Source organism: Vicia villosa, linkage group LG1 (genome assembly GCF_029867415.1).
Source record: "Vicia villosa cultivar HV-30 ecotype Madison, WI linkage group LG1, Vvil1.0, whole genome shotgun sequence".
Classification (NCBI taxonomy): Eukaryota; Viridiplantae; Streptophyta; class Magnoliopsida; order Fabales; family Fabaceae; genus Vicia; species Vicia villosa.
The window spans coordinates 58,279,921-58,307,173 of NC_081180.1; the positions used below are offsets into that span (position 1 = coordinate 58,279,921).

At 32.1% G+C, this 27,253-nt stretch overlaps 8 non-coding genes and 1 pseudogene across 8 annotated transcripts; all 9 read right to left on the reverse strand.

Annotated features, from left to right (window-relative positions):
* Window positions 1-4,241: 4,241 nt before the first annotated feature.
* On the reverse strand, window positions 4,242-4,335 carry LOC131645492 (small nucleolar RNA Z101). Its single transcript, XR_009297109.1, has one exon. It is a non-coding gene; the product is annotated as a small nucleolar RNA Z101 (small nucleolar RNA).
* Window positions 4,336-5,859: 1,524 nt separating this feature from the next.
* Window positions 5,860-5,953, reverse strand: LOC131645499 (small nucleolar RNA Z101). The gene has a single exon (XR_009297116.1). It is a non-coding gene; the product is annotated as a small nucleolar RNA Z101 (small nucleolar RNA).
* A 99-nt stretch (window positions 5,954-6,052) lies between these two features.
* Window positions 6,053-6,137, reverse strand: LOC131645543 (small nucleolar RNA snoR14). Its single transcript, XR_009297151.1, has one exon. It is a non-coding gene; the product is annotated as a small nucleolar RNA snoR14 (small nucleolar RNA).
* A 5,715-nt stretch (window positions 6,138-11,852) lies between these two features.
* Window positions 11,853-11,943, reverse strand: LOC131645513 (small nucleolar RNA Z101). The gene has a single exon (XR_009297130.1). It is a non-coding gene; the product is annotated as a small nucleolar RNA Z101 (small nucleolar RNA).
* A 110-nt stretch (window positions 11,944-12,053) lies between these two features.
* On the reverse strand, window positions 12,054-12,138 carry LOC131645560 (small nucleolar RNA snoR14). The gene has a single exon (XR_009297162.1). It is a non-coding gene; the product is annotated as a small nucleolar RNA snoR14 (small nucleolar RNA).
* Window positions 12,139-16,255: 4,117 nt separating this feature from the next.
* Window positions 16,256-16,348, reverse strand: LOC131645525 (small nucleolar RNA Z101). The gene has a single exon (XR_009297138.1). It is a non-coding gene; the product is annotated as a small nucleolar RNA Z101 (small nucleolar RNA).
* A 1,824-nt stretch (window positions 16,349-18,172) lies between these two features.
* On the reverse strand, window positions 18,173-18,266 carry LOC131645518 (small nucleolar RNA Z101). The gene has a single exon (XR_009297135.1). It is a non-coding gene; the product is annotated as a small nucleolar RNA Z101 (small nucleolar RNA).
* Window positions 18,267-22,656: 4,390 nt separating this feature from the next.
* On the reverse strand, window positions 22,657-22,750 carry LOC131645512 (small nucleolar RNA Z101). Its single transcript, XR_009297129.1, has one exon. It is a non-coding gene; the product is annotated as a small nucleolar RNA Z101 (small nucleolar RNA).
* An 85-nt stretch (window positions 22,751-22,835) lies between these two features.
* On the reverse strand, window positions 22,836-22,915 carry LOC131645551 (small nucleolar RNA snoR14; annotated as a pseudogene).
* Between the last annotated feature and the right edge of the window lie 4,338 nt (window positions 22,916-27,253).

Consider the following 27,253-nt stretch of genomic DNA (forward strand, 5'->3'; position numbering starts at 1 on the left):
CATCATCATACTATAATATAAACATAATTTAAGATATTTTAACATGCCTTATCATAAACACGACTAATATAACATGACTTCAAATATAAAATTGTCGGTACAATCACAATCTAATAAAATATATTCATATAATTAGGGGTGTAAGCAGATCAGAAAAAAAAACCAATTAAATCGACAATCCAAATCAAACCAAACAGAAATGAAACCGAATATTTTTCATTTGATTCTAAAACTAAACCGAACCAATGAAAACCGATGTGGTTTGGTTCGATTCTCAGTTTTAGTTTTTAGGAACCATTAAACCGATGAACCGAACTAATAGAAATAATTACGCTCTAAAAATTTTATTTCACTCATTATTAAGCTCAAATTGTGTATCGGTCCTACCATTCTCCATCTTTGTTTACATTTCCCTCCTATCAACAAAACACTCATCTAGAACCAAACTCCAAAACTTAAATAATAGAAACCATAAGTCACAAAAATATGCTTTCATTGAACTTCTACTCTCGCTGCCTGCCCCAACTATTTCTCTATCGTTATTATGGTCGTATTCTTTGTGTTCAAGTTCTTTTCCTTAATTTTTTTTTACCTTTTTTGTTTCTTCTTCTTCAATAAAATTCTTTCTAGTCTTGTTACAAAATAGTTTCGATGCGTGTTTGAGGTGTGAAACATATTAATTGATATGTGCTTTGTTGTGTTATATATAAATCTCTTTCTAACCTTCAAATGTCAAGTGTAACTTTTATATATGATTGTGAACTTATTTCATTGTGCAATGGAAAATCATGTCATTGTTTAACATGGATCAAGAGAAACTTGTAATTTGTTTGAAAAAATAGAGCATGAAATAAATAACATGAAATATATTATTTTAAAAATTAATAGCATAAAATACACCGAAAAACATGATTATGGAAAATACACTGATTAGTAAAATGTTTGGAAAAACAACTTTGTACACCGATCAACCGAACCAAGCCAAATCGATTAGGTTGGTCGGTTCCATTTTTGAAAAAGATTAAAAACCAAACTAAACCAAACCAATGGAGATATCATCGGTTTAGACTTTTTTTTGACCAAAAGCCAGTCAAAATCGATCTGATTACACCCTTACATATAATTGTATCTATATAAGAATATCAATACAAAAAAAATTGTTGACTTCCTGACTTCTTTTATGTCTTGTATATGTTGTTTCTCATGCTCTTGCACCTTCATTATAGTTTAGTCTCCAACTGTCGGTGACATGATGCAATGGACAATCAGGTTTCAACTTCACTTGATCCCAATGGTTGTTGCTAACAAACCCAATTATAATCATTTTATGTCTACTCGCAAACATTAGTGGAGAAAAAACAAGTGGGATGAATGTAATGTTAAGGTTGATGCATTTTGGACAACGAGACCAAGTTTTAACAAAACTATTAACCTCTAAGGCTTACACTAACAACACCAAAGCTTTATATATCATTGGTGTCATCTCTTTACCCTTATCTCTTTTATTTTCTGTTTAATTTCCTTACTTTTAATTTTTGTTGCTTACTTATTCAAACTTTTTAATTAAAAATGTTTTCAAACTTTGATTTAGAAAATATTTTTGTTTTAAGTCAACGATTTTCAAACCTCCATAATTTACCCCCTATTTTGTTTGGAGTCAATGTTCAACAGATTATCCCTTAGGCACAATCAATTATTACCTTTCGTAACGCCTTATCATCAACAATTATGGTTAATAGTAAATTAAGCAACAACTTTATTGAAAACCTTCCATTTTTAATTCGATAATCAATTATGAGATGTGCATAACGGATTAGGAGACTTAAAAAGCCCATGGATTGTTTCCGTATTTGAAACACCTTTTGTCTTATAAGTAGAGGGTTCTCTTTTCATGTCTAACAACCACGAGAACATATTTTCGATACCTCTCTGATCTCTCTCTCTCTCTCTCCCTTTCTCTTTCTCTTTCTCTCTCTCTCTAATGTTCTCACATTTTTCTTAGTACTTTTGAAAGATAAATATTTATATCTATGAGGTGTTCCAGTTTGGTGTAAGGGCATTATTGTAAATTCTCTCTAGAAGAAAATTTTGAGATAAACCAGATTAAAATGATCTTGTTTGGTTATTGAGGTAAACCAAGTAAAACCTATGTTTGGTTGGAGATGTATTTGTAGCTAAAACTCTCAATTGGATCGTGAGCTTAGCTTGAGGTAAAAAGCTATTAGTTGGTTATGGAGGTCTTTGTAGTTAAAACTGTTGGACAAATGATTCAAAGCACAAGAGTGTAGAGGTGAGTTGCGGTATTTAAAATTCGTGATTAATTTTAAACCTTTTTCAATTAAGATTGTATTAGTAATTTTTATGTGAGTAATTTGCAGCACAAATAAAATACTGTAAATAAATTACAAAAAATAAAAGGATATGGTTAGAAAGATTGTATCAAAGATTTTATACAAGTTTGGCCGAACATTGGCCTAGTCATGTCCGCAAGAATTCTTCTTCAGAGTTTGACTATAAACTTTGAGCTTTTGACGGTTATACCCACGAACCATAATACAATCTGATCTTGAGATTTTATTAGGCTTATCCCCAACCAATAACAATGTTTATCCCTAGATAAGCTAACGAACAGTTTAGAGAATTTATAGTTGATCTCAATGATTAAAATAAAACTTTTTTTCGAGCAAAGCTCAATAAAGTAAGAACGGAGATTTTATGATAGGTTTTTTTCAAGAATAAAACTCAATCTCTTAAAGGTATCGCATCCTTAAGAATAAAAATGACCAGCACGACCTCTTACAAAAATTCGTCTTCACATGTAAAGCTTCACTTACTAGCACTAAGGCAATCATAAGTGAATAAATTTTTTTCTAAAGAGAGGGAGAGAGATAAAGTCCAAACAAATATGAAAATGTAAGAAAGTGGAATGGTTTGAAGTGAGGGTGTGCCTCTCTTATATATTAGTTGGAAAAAACAAGAATGGAATAATTCATGGGCCGAATTTATTATCTAATCAATTGGCTAAAAAACTATAATTGATTAGACAACTCAGATAAAATCAATTAGAGGGCCTAAATAGGAATATTTGGATATAGATCCATTGCAAGCCATTAACGTGATGATCTTATTGATTTTTTAATTGATTATCAGTCTTCTAATAAATTGGATAATGCTCTAATCAATTGGCTAGTTAGAAAAGTTTTGCCAATTGATTGACACGTCTTTTCAATAAATTAGATAGTTAAAAATAGTTTGAAAAAAGGTTTGGATAGCTTTTTAGTCACTTGGTTCTGGCTTAGAAAATCTTTTTCATGATGGAAACATTTTGAAAGAAGTTTTAAGTGTATGTTTGTGTGTGTGTGTGTGTGTGTGTGAGAGAGAGAGAGAGAGAGAGAGAGGGAGGGAGATGGTTGCCTTAGTACTCTTAGGCTACTACTTTACTTTTACAATACTTGGTTCACTAAGACAGACTGACATGCATAATCGTCTGACGAGCTTTCACACCTTTCTCCAAGGGAGCTTCAAGACTTTTGCTAGATGGTTCTTGATTATATAGGCACTTGATCATAAGTCCATAAGATGCTTTGGTTATATTATCATCATCAAGGTTAAGAGTTATTTCTATGTGTTGTCTTCATCAAAACCTCGTTGCAGATCTTCATCACCTACAAGCACATAGATCCAAAAAAAACTTCATGTTTGTTGGGAATCTAGCCATTGAAAGATTCTAATCCTTGTATATGGTGGTTCGTAGGAAAAGTATATCTAAAGCTCTCATCATAGTGGAAACTCTCAAGAAGCAATTATTGGGGAGAGAAAAAGGTCACTTCATTAAATCGAACCTTTATAATTCTTTGGTGTTTTTCTCTCATCCCTCAACTCTTTACTTTATAGGTATTTATTTGTGATAGATTTCTACTTTCCTATTTCTATTGCTTTTACTCTATTTGTTATATAAAAGAGTTTTAAACTTTGATTTTGCAAAAAAAAATATTTGTTTTGAAAATAGTTTTTCAAACCTACATAATTTACACCTTTGTGTTAGGAGTCACTTGACCAACAGATGGTATTAGAGCCATGATTATGTTCAATGGAGGAACGGAAGTGAGATCCTAGTATCGATTAAGGCTAGTGTTATGGTTGACTCACACTCATGGGGGATCATTTTACATTAGACGAATCCAAGAAAAACAAAATCAAACTAAAATTTGATAATCTGGCAAAAATAAATATCATAGACTTTAGGGCATCAGTTCTCCAAGGTGATATTAACATCAACAAAATTCAGATGCAAATTACCCATTTACAATATTTTAGATTCATCATATGCCCAAATCTAATAATTGATAAAGTTACAATATTTTAGATTCATCATATGCCCAAATCTAATAATTGATAAAGTTACATTACAAAATTGAGAAACTTGAGAATTAAAAAAATAAGCAAGAGAGGGAAATATAAAAACGATCAAATTCTTTTCCCTCTATATTATAGTTCAACCAACTACCATAAACTCAATTTCAAAAAAAAATTGACTCAGACAAAAACAAATCTTGAAAGCATGTAAATGTTTTTTTTTTTAAAAGAAAGGTAAAAATTGATCCTAAATTCTTTTAGGATTGCACCGACGAGCCAAAGAATGACTTACCCGGCACTATTTTTTTGTTAGTTGAGATTGAAAAATAGAAATTACTGTATTGAAAACTAAATTTTCTCAATAATTTATTTTTCTGCATTCCAATCCTCTACCCCATAATAAATTTTTAAAGAGAGTTTCAGATTAGAAATAATAAATTGACCGAACTTTGAAAAAAGAAAGGAAATAAATAGATAATGTGTATAGGAGAGATTTTAGAACGACAATTCCACCACCAATAAATAAACGCCAATAGCCTTTAACTCCTATTAAAAATAGGAAAGGCGATAGAAAATTGCCTTGCCTTAGACCTCTTATGAGGCTTCCATTGACCAAAAATGAATTATGTTCTAAAATACTCTATAATCCAGCCTCTCCATTTAAGTTCAATCCCATTTTTTCAATCACAAAATCCAATTATTTTCAGCCCGCTAAACCATATGCTTTTTCGAGATAACTTTTTTAACCGCCACATTCAATCTATTTGTCAATAGCTTTGCTAAGACTTTCTACATACTGTCAATTAAAGATATCGATCTAAAATCATCAGGCTTCACCAAATTCTTAAAGATATCGATCCAAAAAGTATTTGTTTAAATAAATGTGTGCAACCAAGAGTATTACACCTTGGAACACGACACCACCACATCTTGATTGTTTCTCAAGAATTAGAATTGGACATTGATCTAAAATTCCTTTATCCAAACACTATTGCAAAAATTCTGACCATTTGACTAACCATTTCTCTGAAAATTCTGCCAATTAACAGTAAATCCATCAGTTTTACTTCTAATATCGCCCCTTGTTATTTTTCCAACTCCTTTGCATTCCCATTGTTGAAATCTTCCATCCGGTTTTTAAGTCAATCAGCTCCCTCAATTTACTACATAGCAGCCTTTTTCCACCAGCAATTAATCCAAACCAAGATCACACTTGATTAGTCTTATAAATCTCATTTTACTCAGCCAGCCATTAAATTTTTTTAACAAATTATCATATCACCTTGGAATAACCAAAAGATTTTAAAATATGTTCTAAAAAATCAATCTATCTACCTGAATCAATCCTTGAACTAGTTCCAACTTTATCAGCGGGTCCAAGTAATGAGTGAATGATTAGAAGCAGATCACAATATCTTAGTAAGACCAATGAATTTAACAACAAGGGACAATAATAATATATATCTATCGCAACCAATTGATCCCATTAAAAATCGATAGAATTAAGGGCATCAGTTCTCCAAGGTGATATTAACATCAACGTTATTCAGATGCAAATTACCCATTTACACTATTTCAGATTCATCATCTGCCCAATTCTAACAACAATTCAAAAACCACAAACAATTGATAAAGTTACATCACAAAATTGAGAAACTCGAGAATTAAGATAATCAAGAGAGGAAGATATATGAAAGCGATCAGAACCTGTCGAGATTCATGAATAACATCAAAGAATATCAGCGGATTGACAGACATATGAATTTCTATCATCACTTCGCTTTACTTTTCCCTCTCCATTATAATAATTCATCTAGCTTCTATAAAATCAATTTCAACAATTTATAAACAGAAACAAAACCAAATCAGGTATGCATGTAAATATTTTTCATTAACAAAAGGTAAAAAATGAACGTAAATTCTATAGGATTGCCCCATCATTGACGAGCCAAAGAATGAATCGCTCCGGCACAGTTTTTTCATCATAGTTTTGATTAAAAAATAAACAAAGCAGAAGATAAATGCATAAATTAATGAAGGATAACTTTGAGTTTGTCGGCAGCTGAATTGCTCTTTTGAGAATTGCTCTTTTGATGAAAAAGACGAACTCGGCGATCATTTATAGCTACGAATTAGGGTTTTATCAATTTTCTACTCCGGATATAACCATTTGGACCAGGTATATTTCGTTGGCCCAACAAATCATCTATCTATAACTATTTTAAGTTATTTATACAAGACACCTCTACTATCAATCACGACACCGCTTATATATTTTCAAAATGTCAATAATAACCTTTTTATATTTTGCATTTCAAAAAATTTAGTTTTTTAAAAATATTCCTCCTTAAAAGTCAGTCAAAAATAAAAAGATTTATAGTTGTAAGTACGGATGAAGAAAAATACACATACTAGCGATATCCAAAAATACTAATTTTAAAAATACTATAAGATATATATTATATCAAATCTATTATTTATTAGTCTTTCTATAATTTTTATAAAAAATATAATTTGAAATTTGGATATCTAAAAACTGATCTTAATTAAACTGCATGAAATTGGGTCGAATCGGTTTTTTTAATCAATCATCGAAAAGCGTACCGAAACGCGAGTAAATTTATCTTTGAATAGGATGCATTCTTACCTCAAAATTGATCCAAACCGTACATCAAACACCCCTAAGTATCGCCTTTCCTCCGTTGAACCAGTGATTCTCTTCCGACTCCTCCATTGTGCGTTCTTCCACCATAACCCACCATCACAATATCTTTTATTTGTTTTGGTTAAAAATGAAATGTATGGATATTATGTTTAGATGTTATTATGTTTTTGTGAAAAAGAAGAAATTTAATGTGATGAAATTTTGTTGTTAAATCGAGAGCAATTTGTATGGATGTTATGTGGTAATCTTTTTATGTCTTTAAAAGAAGGTGAATTTTTTTAAAAATAACTTTAAAAAAAACTATATATTAGACTTCCACAGGAAGATCCTTTTCGCCCTCGTGACAATTTCTATATAACAGACTTTCACAGGAAGATTCTTGTCGCCCTCGTGGCAATATCAATATGTTGGACTTCCACAAAAAGATCATTGCCGCCCCTCGTGGAGATATCTATAAGTTGAACTTCCACAAGAAAATCATTTATGCCCCTCGCACCAATATATGTATGATGAACTTCCACGGGAAGATCCTTGTCGTCCCTCGTGGCAATATTTGTATGTTGGACTTCATGGCAAAGATCTTTTCCGCCCCTCGAGTCAATCACATAGTTGGACTTCATGGCAAAGATTTTTTCTGTCCCTCGAGTCAATCACATAGTTGGACTTCATGGCAAAGATCTTTGTCACCGCTCGAGGTAATCATATAGCTGGATTTCCACAGGAAGATCCTTGCCGCCCCTCGAAGAAATCACAATGTCGGACCTTCATAGGAGGATTCATGCCGCCCTCCTGGGCTATGCCAAGTTGGCCAACCTACATATATATTACTTCGCCTGAGGGACTTAGAATTCTCAGACTATTTAAACTCCCTGCCCGAGGGACTTAGAGTTTTCTCGGATGGGACCAAGAAATATAAATCTCGCCCATAAAGCTTGACTAGAGTCTTGCCTAACAAACATGGTCGTAAGTCTTGTTTGAGGATGCAATGGTAGTCCTGCCCAAGAGGTTCATTGCCTCGTCTAAAGGACTTATAATATCATCGGCCAGGCTACACATTACTTCGCATGAATGAATTAGAATTCCCAAGGCATTTAAACTTTTCGCCTAAGTGACTCAGAATTTCCTCGGGAGGGACAAAAAAATATAAATCCGGCCTAAGAGACGCGACTTGAGACATGCCTAAGAGATTTTGTCTTAAGTCTTGCCTGAGGTGTCGATGCAAGCTCTGTCTTAGAAGGTCAAATGCCTCACCTGAGGGACTTAGAGTCTCTTCCATCAGGCTCGATATGTAATCTAGCTTGAGGGACATAGATTCTCTTCAGTTATGCTCAATATATAACTTCTCTTGAGGGACTAGGAGTCCGTTCGAACATGATTAACTCCCTGCTTGACAGATTTGAAGTTTCCTCAAGCAGGATCACATTCACACGTAGAGAGTCTCGCCTAAGAGACTCGGTATAATGAATCACCTAAGAGACTCGATAAAATGTCTCTCCTAAGGGACTCGACTATAAAGTTTCGCCTAAGGGCCCGACTATTAAGTCTCACTTGAGGGACTTGTTGCAAGCCAACATCAAGAAAAAGCCATATGATACATAATCACACAAAGAAGTCTTAAGAATATGACCTCTCGTACAAACCACTTCTTCTTTTACGAAACCCTCATCCTTTACGAAACCATAGCAGAACTATAATTAAAGAGAGAGAAAAATGAATCCTTTCTAAATGGCCTATATCCGCCAAGCTAAAGAACAAAGAAAAGCTTCCCAACCGATCAAATTGTTGGGCTCATGATGGGAGGAACAAAGCAGAAGTTACCGAAAGAAGTTGGTGAGAACAAGTTCATTTTCAGCAAATCAGGTGTCAATGTGTCATTACCTTTCCAATTAGATGAAGAATATGACACCATTCAGTTTCTGGTTTGTAATGAAAATATGATGTTATACTTATACTTATCAGTATGTGTAGGAGAGTTTGAAGAAGTTATTATGAATGATTTAAGGGACTAAATAGTTACTTACTCTTTTGTTGTGATATCCTGATATGATACATTTATAGATATTTTGCGGGTGTATGAGCAATAAACATGAAGGAAATATGAGTAATAATTAATGCACGTTGAAGTGAATTTCAACGACTTAAGGCAGCAGGATTGGGGGAATGGATGGAAATGAAAATGAAATGTGAGAAGAAATTCCAAAGTGGATTTTGTCTTTACCGTCGGCGGGTTGATGCATTATGTAACGAAAGCAGTAACATTAACATATATAAAAATGTGGGAATAGAATTTTCTTAATCTATTGTCGGATAAATATTTAAAAAAATGCCTCCAAATGTGGAAATGAATTGAGTGATGAATGAAAGATTGACAAAACAAATAATAATATCAGTCTTGCCACTTCCCACTTGTCTTAATGTTTGTTTGGCTTAAATGCATTTTTGATTCCTTTGCCACTTTGGGTAAAAAGCCTACACCTTAGCCATTCATCAAACTGCACCCTTTGTTACTTAAGTGCACCAAGCTTTATATAGTACTGTTTTCTATTCAATTGCAGAATTTGGAATCCTTTTTTTCTTGGCTCAGCTTTCTCTTTCTCATATTTCGCTGACATGTACTACTTTGCATGGAAGTGCATTGTTAAAAACACATATTATACGGTGTAAATTTGAAGCATGTTACATGATGAATAATTTATATTCTGAGGGTTTGTGCTTCATCTGCAAGGTTGAAGTTGTTAAATCCAAATAAGCATAATAAGAGACACATTGTTATCATCACTACATGCCCTTATCGACACCCACATTGTTCCCAATCAAAAAATCTGAATAACCTTTACTTAACATCATCATTGTCGTTTTGGAGCCACACATTCAAAGCTTGCATAGCCATAACCATTTTCCAGAGTTACATGAATGGTAGAATACATTTCTCCATCAATGCAATTCATTGAATATTCACAAGGATCAAAAGTAATATCACAAATGAATGCTTCGTTGTTGATTTCATTTATTTCGGTTAGCTCTGTCATTTCTTTTCCAACTGAGTGGCCATTCCCGTTCAGAAATAACGAGCATTTGTTAGTAGAGAATAGACAGTTATGCTTTGTAATACATGGAGTCATTATCTTTCCATTATCTTGTAAAGAAACATAATATTTCCTGCATGAATCTTTCTCTTTTTAAGCTATGAAAAAATCATTATCTTCATCTTGGATGTGTTTAAATTCAAAATTCTGCATAACCATTATTTCCTCTTTTGCTATCTAAATAGACCTGAGAAATAATTAAAAACTTTATCTTTTATCTCCTGAACCCCTATGTATTTTGTTCCATCTACTTCTATACAATTAATCTCATTAACTTTTCTCCTATTTAAGAAACACATGTGAAAGAACTTTGAATTTGCATCCTCCATCTCTTAACTATTTTGAGCATGATTTTTGCTACGCACCATCTAGCACCTGATCTGTGTTGGATTTGATCAACTCCATCAATTAACTCCATAGCAGCCAATTTCCAACAGCAACTATCATAGACTTTTGTCAATTTAGATTAGATGAATAATAAAACAGAAAACAATACACATAAACAAATATCATAGACTTTTGTGACTATTTAATGTTTTTTCGAAATCAACTCTAAACATTGAGGCTTCTCTTTTCCTCCTATTTGCATCATCCACAAACTCATTTTCGATGAGTATTCCATTTACCATCTAATGGCCTTCGGCGAATTGCGAATCAGAGATAACTTTTATATCCGCCACCTTCAATCTATTTGCATATAACATTACTAAGACTTTCTAGATGCTGCCAATTAAAGATACTGGCCTAGCTTCACTAGATTCTTTATCTTTGGAATCACTAGTAAAAAAACATTATTAGCTCCACACACTATTACGCCATTCTAATGAAATTCAGCAATGAATGTACAAAAGTATGCTTTAACTACATCCTAAAACTCATTAATAAACAACATTTCTTATTTCCTCCTCTCTAAGTTCAGCTATGAGAACATCATTTTCTTCATCTCTAATGCGTTTAAGTAGAAAATTCTGCATAATTGGTCTTTCTTCTTTTTGTCTCTAGATAGACCTTTGAACTAATTGAAAACTTCATCCTCTATCTTCTAAACCACTCTATTTTGTTCCATCTACTTCTATACAACTAATCTCGTTAACTTTTCTTCTATTTAACCAGTGCAATATTTTTCATGGACAATGATCTAAGAGTCCTTCATCCAAACACCATTGCAAACATTCTGGCCATTTGACTGATTAAATCTCCTGCCAATACAGCTCCCTATGGATCCATCTAATTTTGACCATGTAAACTTCTGCCAATTAACAGTAAATCTATTTTTTCTGATTCCTTGTTGTTTCTCCAACTCCTTTACATTCCTATTCTGAATTTATCATATTGAAATCTCCCATCACAAAACATCTAGCTCCTGTTTTTATTAACTACATAGCAACCTTTTCCACCTGCAATTAATGCAAATCAATTTAACGTAGCCCCATAGAATAACCAAAGACATTTTAAAAAATCAACCAACGTGAATCAATCCTAGACCAATCAATCCTAGACCTAGATCCAACTTTGTTGGTGAGTCCAAGTAATAAGTGAATGAATAAAATTAAAACACAATATATCTTGCACAACCAATGGATTCAATGCCAATGAAGGGACAATAATAAGAATTTAATTCTATCGCAAATCAAGTGATCCAGGTAGCAATGACCAATTCAATTTAGTACGATGATAAGTTTAATGATACGGTCAATTTAGACCTAGATGGATCCAAAAAACAGAAAACAAAACACAACAACAAATATAGACAGTTCTCCAAGGTGTTATTAACATTAATGAAATTCAGATGCAAATTACCCATTAAAACAATTTCAGATTCATCATCTGCCCAATTCTGCAAAATTCTAATAACATTTCAAAAACCATAAATAATTTAAAAAGTTGCATCACAAAATTAAGAAACTCAAGAAATGAAAAAAATCAAGCAAGAGGGAAATATGAAAACGATCAGAACCTGTCGGGATTCATGAATTAGATCAAAGAATATCAGTGGATTCACATACAACATCATATTGCTTGTCTTTTCCCTCTATGTACGTATCACTTGCCAACTCTGCAACATAGACAACTATAATCTCATGTCACCTTAAAATCATTCTAACATAAGCTTTACCCTGAACAGAACCAAATACAGATTTCAGAAAAAGAAGAGGTTTTCAACACAATTTTCATTTTGAAAAAAATAACAGAAACCTCTCTTTTTTTCCCTTCCGCTGTCCAATAAACCCCAAAATTGAATGATGTATTATTGTAGATACATTCAGCCACCGAAATATTGCATACCGATCTTCCTCGCAGATTTTTGGACAATCAAGGAAAATGTGAGAAACGGTATCTTTTTTGCATCGGAACTAACACGCAACTTTAGATCCATTCAAAACCCCCTCTTTATCAGGCTGTCTTTTGTAGGGACTTTATTTTGCCAGTGTCAATACATTAAGCTTCCTCAGATTACTCCACGCAGCTGCAAAATTCCTCATACCATCTCTTGTGCTTTCCATCAAAATTGAGGAACAAGCTCCTTTACCGAATAAGATATTTACCCCATTTCCACTTATCTTCTTAATCTTCCTTCAACACAATTCTTTGAGCTTCCTTTCATCTTTATTCAAGGTTCATTTCAACCTTATGTTCCAAGTCATGTCTTCTACAACATTCACCACATGAAGCCTTTTTGTTCTCGATTTAAACCAAACAGTCCCACAAACCTGTTCTTCTAGATTATTCCTTTTATCAAAGAATCGGTCCAGAAATGCGATTCAGCTCCACTTCCTAATTTCATTCACAACCTTTTAAAGAACCAATATAATATAATGTCCGACAACCCACTTTCTACTTTTTTTATGTCCTGCCACCAAGCCAACCCCATTCTCTCAATTTTACTCACTCTACCAATGATTTCACCATATTTACCTTTTAAAACCTTAACCAACAAACTTTGTTTCTTTGTAAGTAGTCTCCATTCCCACTTTCCTAATAGTGGTATGTTGAACACCCTTGAATTTTTTATACCGAGATCCCCCTTCCTCTCTTTCCTAGCATATCTTTTTCCAATGAACCCAACTCATTTTTCTGCTTTCCAATCTTCAAACACAGAAGACTTGCTGGGAAAGTATCTTTGTTGAATTGCTTCCCAGTCTGTATGATATTCCAATATCCCTAAGACTAGTAATCTTGCTTTCATATGATCTTTTTAGTTTTGTTGTCACCCAAAACAGTACCATAATCGCCGAAGCCATCAGGTCCATGTATCTCGAATATACCGTCTTGTTTCATCACGGGCGAACTTTCCTGCTCGGTTACGACTCTTGGAAATATGCTACTATTTGCGAGAGCAACTGAACTGAAGCTGTTGTAATCGGTACATATGATTCACCTCAACCACCTTAACTTCCACGTCCGGTTTGGAACATAGGATGGCACACTTCCATTAATATTCGAGAAGCAGAAGCAGAAGCAAAAGAAGCGCTGACCTGTCATTGTTATTTTCAATCTGATGCTTTTACGATGACATTAAGAGCTTGACTTGTCATCTCCGATCATTGCAATCTTGATTTCTCCTCCCATGAGACTCAATATGTAGTAGTTGTCATCTTGGATGCTTACTGCAACTATTTAAAAGTAGTAATCAAACATCATAACCACATCATACAAATAGCATATCAGTTCACCCAAATAACCCACTATCCTGGTAGAAATAACCTGCAACATATAATGTGACCAAAAAACAGGAACCAAGGATGAATCTACTGCGATTATTATCAACCAATTGTAGAGTAAGATCCTAAACAACTATAATCTTCATGATATTCGTACATTAATAGTTTATTTATCTTGTCTATAAAGATATGCATTCGTGGACACTTTAGTTAATAGACAGTAGTCGGCTGTGATTTTAGGAAGTTAAAAAGGTAAGAGTTACTTATCTTTTCGGCTTGTAATGAGCATGTCAATTTGTTTTCACCAGCAGGGTCAATTTGTTTAGGAATTTTGATAGCATTAGATGTCACTACTTTCTGGTTGTTGTCCCTCAACTGCCACCTTTGCTAAAACAGGCAGATCTACCAGCATCAAATTGACAACACTTGGCAGGTAGATGCTGAGATGAATAAAGACAGGAGATATTTGATTTGATTTCCCAGCCATCCATCCTGTTAGTGTCATCCTAAATTTCTTTTCGAATCATAGCATCCCAACAATTTTCACAATCTTCCGAATGTAATTCTAAAATCAAAATGCATTGCAAGACATACAGAAATTGACACCACAACATATAGATAACACATACATTGTAAGTTGAGTTATATGACATTAGATCATCAAACAAAGCGTTGTAAACAAACAATAGTTAATCATACTCGGTCAATAGAATGTATGAGAAATACTTATCTTCCAAAAGGCGGTATCAGCAGTATTAACATGTTGATTCATGTCTCACCTCCACTCACCGATCTGCCCTAACAAACTTTATCGTCGACATCGGCATCACATTGGCACTATTGTTCTCATTGTGAGCCAGATATTAACTCATAACTATAGATCTGCCTTCATGGCCCCCTCATGTTTTGCCAACTTTTTCCCACAATTAGAATATCTTTTGCTTACTGCATATGCGAGAAGTGAACATCTCCTCTATCGAACTAATAACACTGAAAAATAGGAAAAGGCGATAGAGGATCACCTTGCATAGACCTTTACCAACTTCGAATTCTTTTGCATTAACCAACACTAAAATAGTGGATGCTCGAAGACACTCTGAAATCCAGCCTCTCCATTTAATGTTGAATCCATCAAAGTCCAAATATTTACGGTCCACAAAATCATATACTTTTTCATTTGCTATGAGTATTCCATCAACCATTTGTCGGCCCTCTAAGAACGCAAATTGCAAATCAAAGATCACCTTTTTAGCCACATGCTGCTAATTAAAGATATCGATCGACCTAAAATCTAATTAGACATATCGACCTAAGATAGTTTACTTCACCGATTCTCAATCTTTGAAAATCAATGCTAAAAAAATATTATTAGCTCCACACTATTTGCCATTACAATGAAATTCAACAATGAATATGTGAAAAGTACGCTTTAATCACATCCCAAAATTACTTAATAAACTTGAAATTTATGTTATTCGGGCCAGGGTTCTTCAAATTCTCACAATCCCAACCAAAATTTCTTATTTGCTCCTCTCTAAATTCAGCTCTGACAATGTCATTAATGCCAATGAAGGGACAATAATAATATAATTCTATCGCAAATCAAGTAATCCATCCATGTAGCAATGACCAATTCACTCTATCCTTGAACTTCCAGAGATTCCCATTTTTCTTCCTCTAATGTATGATATCCTTCCAACTCACTCCAACATTTGAGTACACAACAGTTTAGGTCTCAAATACTAATTTTCTCACAAGTTAGAATTGGAAAGTGATGAGTCCTTCATCCAAACACCATTGCAAATATTCTGGCCATTTTATCTATCCATCCCTCTGAAAATATGAATCTATCAATATAGCACATTGTTGATCATCTAATTTTGATTATGTAAATCCTCAGCCAATTTAGAGTAAATCTATTAGTTCTGCATGAGATAAAAACTTCACAAAGTCTAACATCTAACCATTCTTGTTGTTTCTCCAACTCCTTTGCATTCTCATTCTAACTTAATCGCATTAATCCCCAATTAGCACCATCTAGCGCCTATTTCTATTCGATCAACTCCATCAATATACTCGATAATAGCCTTTTTCCACCCGCAAGTAATCCAAATCAATTAATCCAAACCATGATCACCCTGATTAGTCTTATAAATCTCATTTTAAGTGATTTAACTTTTTTAACAAATTAACATATCCCCTTTGAATAACCAAAAAGATTTTAAAATATGTTGTAAAAATTCAATCAACCTGAATCAATACTAGAACTAAATCCAACTTTGTCCATGAGTCCAAATAATAAGTGAATGATTAAAATAATAACACAATATCTTGCACAACCAATTATGCCAATGAAGAGACAATAATATAATTCTATCGCAAATCATATAACCCATGTAGCAACGACAATTTCATTATAGTACGATGATAATTTTAATGCTACGGTAATTTAAGATTAGATGGATCTAAGAAAACAAAAAAACACTTAGGGGAATCAGTTCTCCAAGGAGATATTAAGATCAATGAAATTCAAATGCAAATTACCCATTTACACAACTGCCCATTCTTAATATCTCCTTGGAATGGAAAAAATTGATAAAGTTACCTAACAACATTCAAAAACCATTCTTAATAACAATTCAAAAACCATAAATAATTGATAAAGTTACCTCACAAAATTGAGAAACTCAAGGAATGGAAAAAATAGGAACGCCTCCTCTGCCAACTTGTTCCCACAATTAAAGTATCATTAAGGTTCATACAGCATATGCGACAAGTGAAAATCTCATATACCAACTTTTTCCCATAATTAAAATATCATTCCACAATTAAAGTATCGTTCACGTACAGCATATGCGACAAGTGAATATCTCATATGCCAACTTTTTCCCACAATTAAAATATCATTCCACAATTAAAGTATCATTCGCGTATAGCATATGCGACAAGTGAACATCTCCTCTGCCAAACTAATAACCTCAAAAATAGGAAAACGCAACCTTTACCAACTTCAAATTTTTTTGCGAGGCTTCCAATTACCTACATGAAATAGTTGATGTTCAAAGACACTAAAATTCAGCCTCTCCATTTAACATTGAATCCCATCAAAGTACAAATATTTACCTTTCACAAAGTGAAAGAAGTCATATGATTTTTCAAAATCCACTTTTACATAAACGCTTTTTCAAAATCCACTTTAAACATCAATGCTTCTTATCATTTACTAACTCATTAGCTACGAGTTTTCAATCTACCATCTGTCGGCCCTCTAAAAACCCAAATTGCATATCAGAGATAACTTTTATAGCCACATGCAACTAATTAAAAATATCGACCTAAAATAGTTTAGCTTCACCAAATTCTCAATCTTTGGAATCAATGCTAAAAAAGCACTATTAGCTCCACACTATTTTGCCATTAGAATGAAATACAACAATAAATATGTGAAAGTACGCCTTAATCACATTCCAAAACTACTCAATAAACTTAATTTATGTTATTCTGGTCAAGATACTTCGAACTCACACAATCCCAACCAACCTTTCTTATTTCCTCCTCTCTAAATTCAACTATGAGAATGTCATCATCTCATCTTTGATGCATTTTATAAGTCTCTTTTGACTATGGCCAGCGATTTAACTTTATTAACAAATTATAACATATCCAACATTTTCTCATGAATTAGAAATGGATCTCAAATTTTCGAGAATTAGAATTGGACAGTGGCTTTTATCCAAACACAATTGGAAACATTCTGGCCATTTGACTAACCATCCCTTTGAAAATATGAATCTGTCAATACAACTCATTGTTAAGCCATCTAATTTGGACCATGTGAATCTTTTGCAAATTAACAAGAAATCTATCAGTTCTGCTTCTGATAAAAACTTCTCAAAGTCTAAAATATAGACACTTCTAGTTTCTCCAACTCCTTTGCATTCCCATTCTAACATCTGTTTTTCAATCAGCTCCATCAATTTACTCCATAGAAGACTTTTTCAACCAACAATTAATCCAAACTATGATCATCCTTGATTAGTCTTAAAAACCTCATTTACTTTGGCCAGCTATTTAACTTTATTAACAAATTAAAATATCCAAAAGGAATAACCAAAAAGATTATAAAAAATCAAGAATCAAACCTCAACCAACCAAGATCCACCTTTGTCCGAAAGTCCAAATAATAAGTGAATGTTTAAAATTATAGAACACAATATCTTGCACAACCAATGGATTTAATGCCAAAGAAGGGACAATAATTATATAATTCTACCGCAAATCTAGTGATCCACGTAGCAATGACCAATTCATTCTTGTACGATGATAATTTCTATGGACATTCATTTTAGATTAGATGGATCGAAAAAACAGAAAACAAAACACATAAACAAATATCATAGAATTTAGGGCACCAGTTCTCATAGGTGATATCAACATCAATAAAATTCAGATGCCAATTACCCATTTACACAATTTCAGATTCATCATCTGCCCAATTCTCATAACAATTAAAAATCCATAAATAATGGATTCAACAAATCGAGAAATCAAGAAATCAAGCAAGAGAGGGAGATATGAAAGCGATCAGAACCTGTCGGGATTCATGAGGCACATGTGAAAGAACTTTGAATTTGCATCATCCATCTCTAAACTATTTTGAGCGTTATTTTAGCAACGAAACATCTAGCACCTGACCTGTTTTGATTTGATCAACTCCATCAATTAACTCTATTGCAGCCTATTTCCAACAGCAATTATCATAGACTTTTGTCAATTTAGATTAGATGAATAAAAAAACAGAAAACAAAACACATAAACAAATATCATAGACTTTGATGACTATTTAATGTTTTTTCGAAATCCACCTTAAACATCGAGGCTTCTCTTTTCCTCCTATTTGCATCACCTGCAAACTCATTTTTCGATGAGTATTCCATCTACCATCTTTATATCCGCCACCTTCAATCTATTTGCATATAACATTACTAAGACTTTCTATATGCTGCCAATTAAAGATATTGGTCTAGCTTCCCTAGATTCTTTATCTTTGGAATAAATACTAAAAAAACATTATTACCTCCACGCACTATTATGCCATTCGAATGAAATTCAGCAATGAATATACGAAAGTCTGCTTTAATTACATCCTAAAACTCGTTAATAAAATTGAAATTTATGTTATCCGAATCAAGGCACTTTGAAATCTCAGAATCCCAAACAACATTTCTTATTTCCTCCTCTCTAAGTTCAGCTATGAGAACATCATTTTCTTCATCTCTAATGCGTTTAAGTAGAAAATTCTGCATAATTGGTCTTTCCTCTTTTTGTCTCTAGATAGACCTAAGAACTAATTGAAAACTTCATCCTTTATCTTCTAAACCAATTTCTGTTTTGTTCCATCTACTTCTATACAACTAATCTCGTTAACTTTTCTTCTATTTAACCAGTGAAAGAACTATGAATTTGCATCCCCAGCCATTTTGGGCAGGATTTTCCATAATATGCTACAATTCAGCTTCAACAGTTCAATTAATTGTGTTGATGTCTCTCTTTTGACTTCGATCACCTCTTCAAAGAATGATGTTATTTTGCCTTTTTTTTCAAAATAGTTGATTAATTTTTTATTCTTTTCAATCCTTCCACCCAGATTTGCTAAGTGACTTTTACTCCATTCTTTGAGATGATTCTCAATCAACTTTAATATTTTTCAAGGACAATGATCTAAGTTTCCTTCATCCAAAAACACCATTGCAAACATTCTGGCCATTTGACTGATTCAATCTCCTGCCAATACAGCTAGCTCCCTGTGGATCCATCTAATTTTGACCATGTGAACTTCTGCCAATTAAGAGTAAATCTATTAGTTCAGCTTTAGATAAAAAACTTCTTAAACTAGTTCTGCTTTAGATAAAAACTTCTTAAAGTAACATCTATCCCCTTCTTGTTTCTCCAACTCCTTTACATTCCTATTCTGAATTTATCACATTGGAATCTCCCATAACAAACCATCTAGCTCCTGTTTTTCTTTACTACATAGCACTGATAGCAGCCTTTCTCCACCTGCAATTAATGCAAATCAATTAATCCAAACCATGATCAACCCTGATTAGTCTTATAAATGTCATTTTACTTTGGCAAGCAATTTAACGTAGCCGCATAGAATAACCAAAGAGATTTTAAAAAATCAACCAACGTGAATCAATCCTAGACCGAGATCCAATTTTGTCAGTGAGTCCAAGTAATAAGTGAATGATTAAAATTAGAACACAATATATCTTGCACAAACCAATGGATTCAATGTCAATGAAGGGACAATAATAAGTTTAATGATACGGTCAATTTAGACTAGATGGATCCAAAAAAACAGAAATTCAGATGCAAATTATCCATTAAAACAATTTCAGATTCATCATCTGCCCAATTCTGCAAAATTCTGATAACAATCCAAAAACTATAAATAATTTATAGTTACATCACAAAATTAAGAAACTCAAGAAATGAAAAAAATCAAGAAAGAGGGAAATATGAAAACGATCAGAACCTATCGGGATTCATGAATTACATATGTATCTATCACTTGTCAACTCTGCAACATAGACAACTATAATCTCATGTCACCTTAAAATCATTCTAACATAAGTTTTACCCTAAACAGAACCAAATATAGATTTTAGAAAAAGAAGAGGTTTTCAACACAATTTTCAGTTTAAAAACAATAACAGAAACCTCTCTTTTTTTCCCTTCCGCTATCCAATAAACCCCAAAATTGAAATATGTATTGTTGTCGATACATTCAGCCACCGAAAGATTGCGTACCAAACTTCCTTGCTGATTTTTGGACAATCAAAGAAAATGTGAGAAACAGTATATTCTTTTCTGCATCTGAACGAACACACAACTTTAGATCCATTCAAACCCCTTCTTTACCAGGCTGTCTTTTGTAGGGACTTTATTTTGCCATATTCTCTAAACCAGTTTAAATATATTAAGTGGGATCAGATTACTCCACGCAGCTGCAAAATTCCTCATACCATCTCTTGTGCTTTCCATCAAAATTGAGGAACAAGCTTCCTTTACCGAATAAGATATTTACCCCAATTCCACTTATCTTCTGAATCTTACTTCAGCACAACTCTTTGAGCTTCCTTTCCTCTTTATTCAAGGTTCTTTACTACCTTATGTTCCAAGTCATGTCTTCTACATCTTTCACCACAGGAAGCCTTTTTGTTCTCGATTAAACCAAACAGTCCCACATACCCGTTCTTCTAGATTATTCCTTTTATCAAAGAATCGGCAACTTTTTTCCCACAATTAAAATATAATTAACGTTCGTAAAGCATATGCAAGAAATAAACATCTCCACTGCCAACTTTTTCCCACAAATAAAGTATCTTACGCGTACAGCATATGCGACAAGTGAGCATCTCGTATGCCAACTTTTTCCCACAATTAAAATATCATTCCACAATTAAAGTATCATTCGCGTACAGCATATGCGACAAGTGAACATCTCGTATGCCAACTTTTTCCCACAATTAAAATATCATTCCACAATTAAAGTATCATTCGCGTAAAGCATGTGAACTGAACATCTCTTCTGCCAACTCTTTACCACAATTAAAGTATCATTCGCGTACATCATATGCGACAAGTGAACATTTCGTATGCCAACTTTTTCCCACAATCAAAACATCAATCCACAATTAAAGTATCATTCGCGTACCCTCTGCCAACTTTTCCCACATTTAAAGTATCAATATGCGACAAGTGAACATCTCGTATGCCAAAATTTTCCCACAATTAAAATATCATTCCATGGTTAAAATATCATTCGCGGACGGCATATGCGACAAGTGAACATCTCGTATGCCAACTTTTTCCCCAATCAAAACATCAATCCACAATTAAAGTATCATTCGCGTACAACATATGCGACAAGTTAACATCTCCTATGCCAACTTTTACCCACATTTAAAGTATCAATATGCGACAAGTGAACATCTCGTATACCAAATTTTTCCCACAATTAAAATATCATCCCACAGTTAAAATATAATTCGCGGACGGCATATGCGATAAGTGAACATCTCGTATGCCAACTTTTTCCCACAATTAAAATATCATTCCACAATTAAAGTATCATTCGCGTAGAGCATATGCGACAAGTGAACATCTCTATTGCCAACTTTTTCCCACAATCAAAGTATCATTCACGTAAAGCATGTGAAGAAGTGAACATCTCTTCTGCCAACTTTTTCCCACAATTGAAGTATCATTCGCGTACAGCATATGCGACAAGTGAACATCTCGTATGTCAATTTTTTCCCACAATCAAAACAGCAATCCATGATTAAAGTATCATTCGCGTACAACATATGCGACAAGTTAACATCTCCTCTGCCAACTTTTTCCCACATTTAAAGTATCAATATGCGACAAATGAACATCGCGTATGCCAAATTTTCCCCACAATTAAAATATCATTCCACAGTTAAAATATCATTCGATGACGGCATATGCGACAAGTGAACATCTCGTATGCTAACTTTTTCCCACAATTAATATATCATTCCACAAAACTACGATTTAATCAAATCCCAAAACTTTTGTTAAAAAAAAAAAATCACATCCCAAAACTAATTAAACTTGAAATTTATGTTATTCGGGTCAGGATTCTTTGAACTCTTGCAATCACAACCAACATTTCTTATTTCCTCCTCTCTAAATTCAACTATGACAATGTCCTTAATGCCAACGGAGGGACATCCATGTAGCAATGACCAATTCATTCAATGATAATTCTAATGCTAAAGTCATTTTAGATTAGATAGATCCAAAAAACAGAGAACAAACCACAGAAACAAACTAACAAAAATAGAAATAGAATTTAGGGCATCAGTTCTCCAAGGTGATATTAACATCAACGGTATTCAGATGCAAATTACCCATTTACACAATTTCATATTCATCATCTGCTCAATTCTGATAACAATTCAAAAACCATAAAATAATTGATTCAACAAATCGAGAAACTCAAGAAATCAAGAAAGAGAGGGAGATATGAAAGCGATCAGAACCTGTCGGGATTCATGAATAACATCAAAGCAGTGGATTGACAGACATGTGAATTTCTATCATCACTTCGCTTTTCTTTTCCCTCTACATTATAATATTTCAACTAGCTTCTATTAAATCAATCTCAACAATTTATGGTTTTCATAGAAAAAAAACCCTGATAGAAAAACATAAATTGAAATTCAGCCGAAAAGATTATTCGATGTAGCACTTTTTTCCATTAAAACCCAGATAGAAAAATAGAAATTACTGTGTTGAAAAGTAAATTGCCCGAAGAACTTGCCAAATAGTTCATCCCAAAACCGAAAACCGAACGCAAAGACGAAGTGACTATAAAAGAACAAAACATCAGACAAATCTACAAAGAAGCTAAGAGTAACTGTGAAGTTTCCGGCACCAGAATTGCTCTTAGTTTAATGTATTGAACGAACTTGGGGATTATTTATAGGGTTTTATCAATTTGGGTCGGTATATTTCATGGGCCCCACAGCTAATCTATTTATCCACTCTCAATATTAATCTCGGCACTTCCAGGCTGTCTACAATTTTAATATGATACTTTAAATCAATAAAATCTATTTTGATTTTAATATGATATCTTTAAATCAATAAAATCTATTTTGATTTGATTTAATGTATAGAACGAACTTGCGGATTATTTATCAATTTGGGTTGGATATAAATCTCGACAACTCATCCACTCTAAATATTAATCTCGGCATCTCCAGGCTGTTTACAATTTTTGATTGGATATTTTTAAAATCAATAAAATCAATAAAATCATTTTTGATTGGATATTTTTAACTAATTGGTTTTTGTTCGGATATTTGATTCTAAATATTGAACTTTAAAAAAAAAAACCTTATTTATCCATTAACTTTGAATTTTATCAAACTTTTTTCTTTAAAATACATATTTTTAGGTAATCTATAAAATTTTAACGGAATTACAAAATGCTGGTATCAATATTAATTGTTTATATCATAATTTTAAAAAAATATGTGGTATAAACTTTTTGTTTGGATATATTTCTACCGCAATTTTCATAAGTTCAATAGAAAAGTGTATCAAATATTTAAAAAAATCTGACAAAATTTTCAATTTGAATACAAGATATATTAAAATGTTCCGTATGAATATAGTTTTTTTTTTTTTTAAATTCGTAGTTAGGTGTTTTTTTTTTAAATTTCTTTTACTATGTTTTTGACATTATTAACATCACCATAATATAATATAAACATAAGATATTTTAACATGCCTTGTCATAAACACAACTAATATAACATGACTTTACATATAAAATTGTTGGTACAATCACAATCCAATAAAATATATTCATATCATTAGGGGTGTAAGCGTATAAGAAAAAAAATTAATTAAATCGACAATCTAAACAAAACCAAACAGAAATGAAACCGAATGTTTTTGGTTTGGTTCTAAAACCGAACCGAACCAATGAAAATCGATGTGGTTTGGTTCGGTTCTCAGTTTTAGATTTTAGGAGCCGTCAAACCGATGAACCGAACCAATATAAATAATTACGTTCTAAATATTTTATTTCACTCATTATTAAGCTTAAATTTTGTATCGGTCCAACCATTCTCCATCTTTGTTTACATTTCCCTCCTATCAACAAAACATTCATCTAGAACTAAACTCCAAAACTTAAAAAATAGAAATCATAAGTCACAAAAATATGTTTACACTGAACTTCTACTCTCGCTGTCTGTCACAACTTTGTGTTCAAGTTCTTGTTCTTAATTTTACATTTTTTTACCTTTTTTACTAGCGGGATACCCGTGCGTACGCACGGGTACTGGTACGGGACGCGGATTTGTTTTTAATACATAATAAAAATGAAATGAAAGAAAAATCAAATTGTAAAATAAAAAAAAATTGATTAATATATTTTTTATTTAGAAGATAAATTAGTAGTATAGTTGTTATTGTTTATTACAATAATAATTTGTGTCATATATTAAAGTTAGATCAGTAGTAAAGTTGTTTTGTTTATGTACAATAGTATTATTTTTGACCTTAATGTTTTCACATATTTGAAACAAATTATTGATAAATAAATTTGTTATCCAATATTTAGATTAATAGTAAAATTGTTTCCATTTATAATAGTTATAATTTTTTCTATATATAATAGAGAAATGAAAATAAAGTGAGAATGACTTAAAAAACTAAGGGTTAATAAATTATTTTTTATTTATAGAGAGTGGTGATAAAAAATATTGTAAAAAGGTAGTAGTTTGTTAAAAACATAAATGGAATGTGTAGAAATAGATATAGTAGTTTGTTAAAATATTTTTTTTATAAAAGTCAATATTTTAATTTTCAATGTGTTTTCAATGTTTGAATACACGCATTTAAAAAAAAAAATTATTTTAATCACTTAAAGAGTGCCCTAAACGCACTGGTTAGCATTTCACAAATAATATTATTTATAAAAATAATTTGGGTTAATCAAAGATTGTTTCGTATTTTGACATCATTTATAAAAATATTTGAATCAGTAATATATTTTTTCCCGTATACCAATAAAATTTTGATTCGTAAATTTTTTAATGCGCATAGCATTGTCAAATCAAATGATAAAATATAAGCATAATTTGGGTTAATATTATTATTATTATTATTATTATTATTATTAATATTATTATTATTATTATTATTATTATAAACATCAACTAAATAATCATTTTATAATTGACATAAATTTTGGTGAAAAAAATTATTAATAAATATATATGTGTTTGATTTAGGTTAGGCAACAACTTTAACTTATCAATTTGCAACTTAAAAGGTGAATTTTTATCACCTGATTGTGTAAACTTTGTTGTCTTGATGACTGCAGCTGAACAACATAAACCGATGTGTAATAGTTTAAAGATTTGACTAAACCAAATCTAGGAGAATTTCTTACCATGACTTCATTTGATTTTAATTAACTCCATAAGATGCTTTAAAAGTGTATTACGCGCATTTGTTTCTAAAATATAATAAGAATGAAAAAAATTATTTGATCAAAAAATTTATTATTTTTAAAAGTGATAATTAGTTTGTGCCAATAATTTTATTGATATACAAATATTTTAAAATGGTATACCATTCAATAACTTGTCTTTAAGTATTTATTCAAAAAAAAAATGTAAGTATTTAATTTTGAATAGAACATTATTCATGTCTCCATCCTTTCAAAACTAAAAATTCACTCTTGAGTAATTTTGTCTAGTTTGAAATCTTATACAAGTTTCTAAATTAATGAAAAAAATTATAAAATTGTTTTAGTTTTTCTAGATTGAATGTATCAATATAGATATTCCAAATTAATCTAAACAATACAAAATGAATGTAACCACAACTATTACATATGTCCCTGTATGTGAGTAATCCAACTGAAAATGAAAAGATAACCTGGTAAGTGTAAAATGAAATGTCTAATAACTATAAATAAAGAACTTAAGTTACAATAAAGGATGTTGGGATATTGCTCTCGCTTTTCTCATCCCAACAAACACAAACATGATAACCATATAAATGTTAAATTATATAAACTATACTGCTAATCCAAGTGCATATGCTGACAGTTTTTTAGATAGCCTGCAATTAATAACAATAGTTTACAAATGATCAATTGAATATTGAAATAAGTAAAACATACTTTTTGGATAACGATAATCTTCTAGGTGTCTAACTTGTTGCCTTTGCTCTTGTTAAACAACTGGAGTATCATAAAGTACCATTTGCAAGAGATACATAGGTCATAGAAATGAAGATAAAATATAAAAGTTGTTGTACATTAAATATTTTGGTTCTGCATAAAAGTCATAAAAAGAGTTGTTAGTCCATACATTTTATAAAAAGGTAACATTAGTATTAGAAGCAAGAAACAATTCTTGATTCAAATTGGTTGAACTATCATTATTCTAAATATTTTATCCGCAGTGAACTATCAATATAAATAATTACGTTCTAAATATTTTATTTCACTCATTATTAAGCTTAAATTTTGTATCGGTCCAACCATTCTCCATCTTTGTTTACATTTCCCTCCTATCAACAAAACATTCATCTAGAACTAAACTCCAAAACTTAAAAAATAGAAATCATAAGTCACAAAAATATGTTTACACTGAACTTCTACTCTCGCTGTCTGTCACAACTTTGTGTTCAAGTTCTTGTTCTTAATTTTACATTTTTTTACCTTTTTTATTTCTTGTTACAAAATAGTTTTGATGTGTGTTTGAGATGTGAAACATGTTAATTGATGTGTGTTTTGTTGTGTTATATTTGTTAAGATTTTAAATCTCTTATAACCTTCAAATGTCAAGTGTCAACTTTTATATATGATTGTGAACTTATTTCATGATGCAATGGAAAATCATGTCATTGTTTCACAT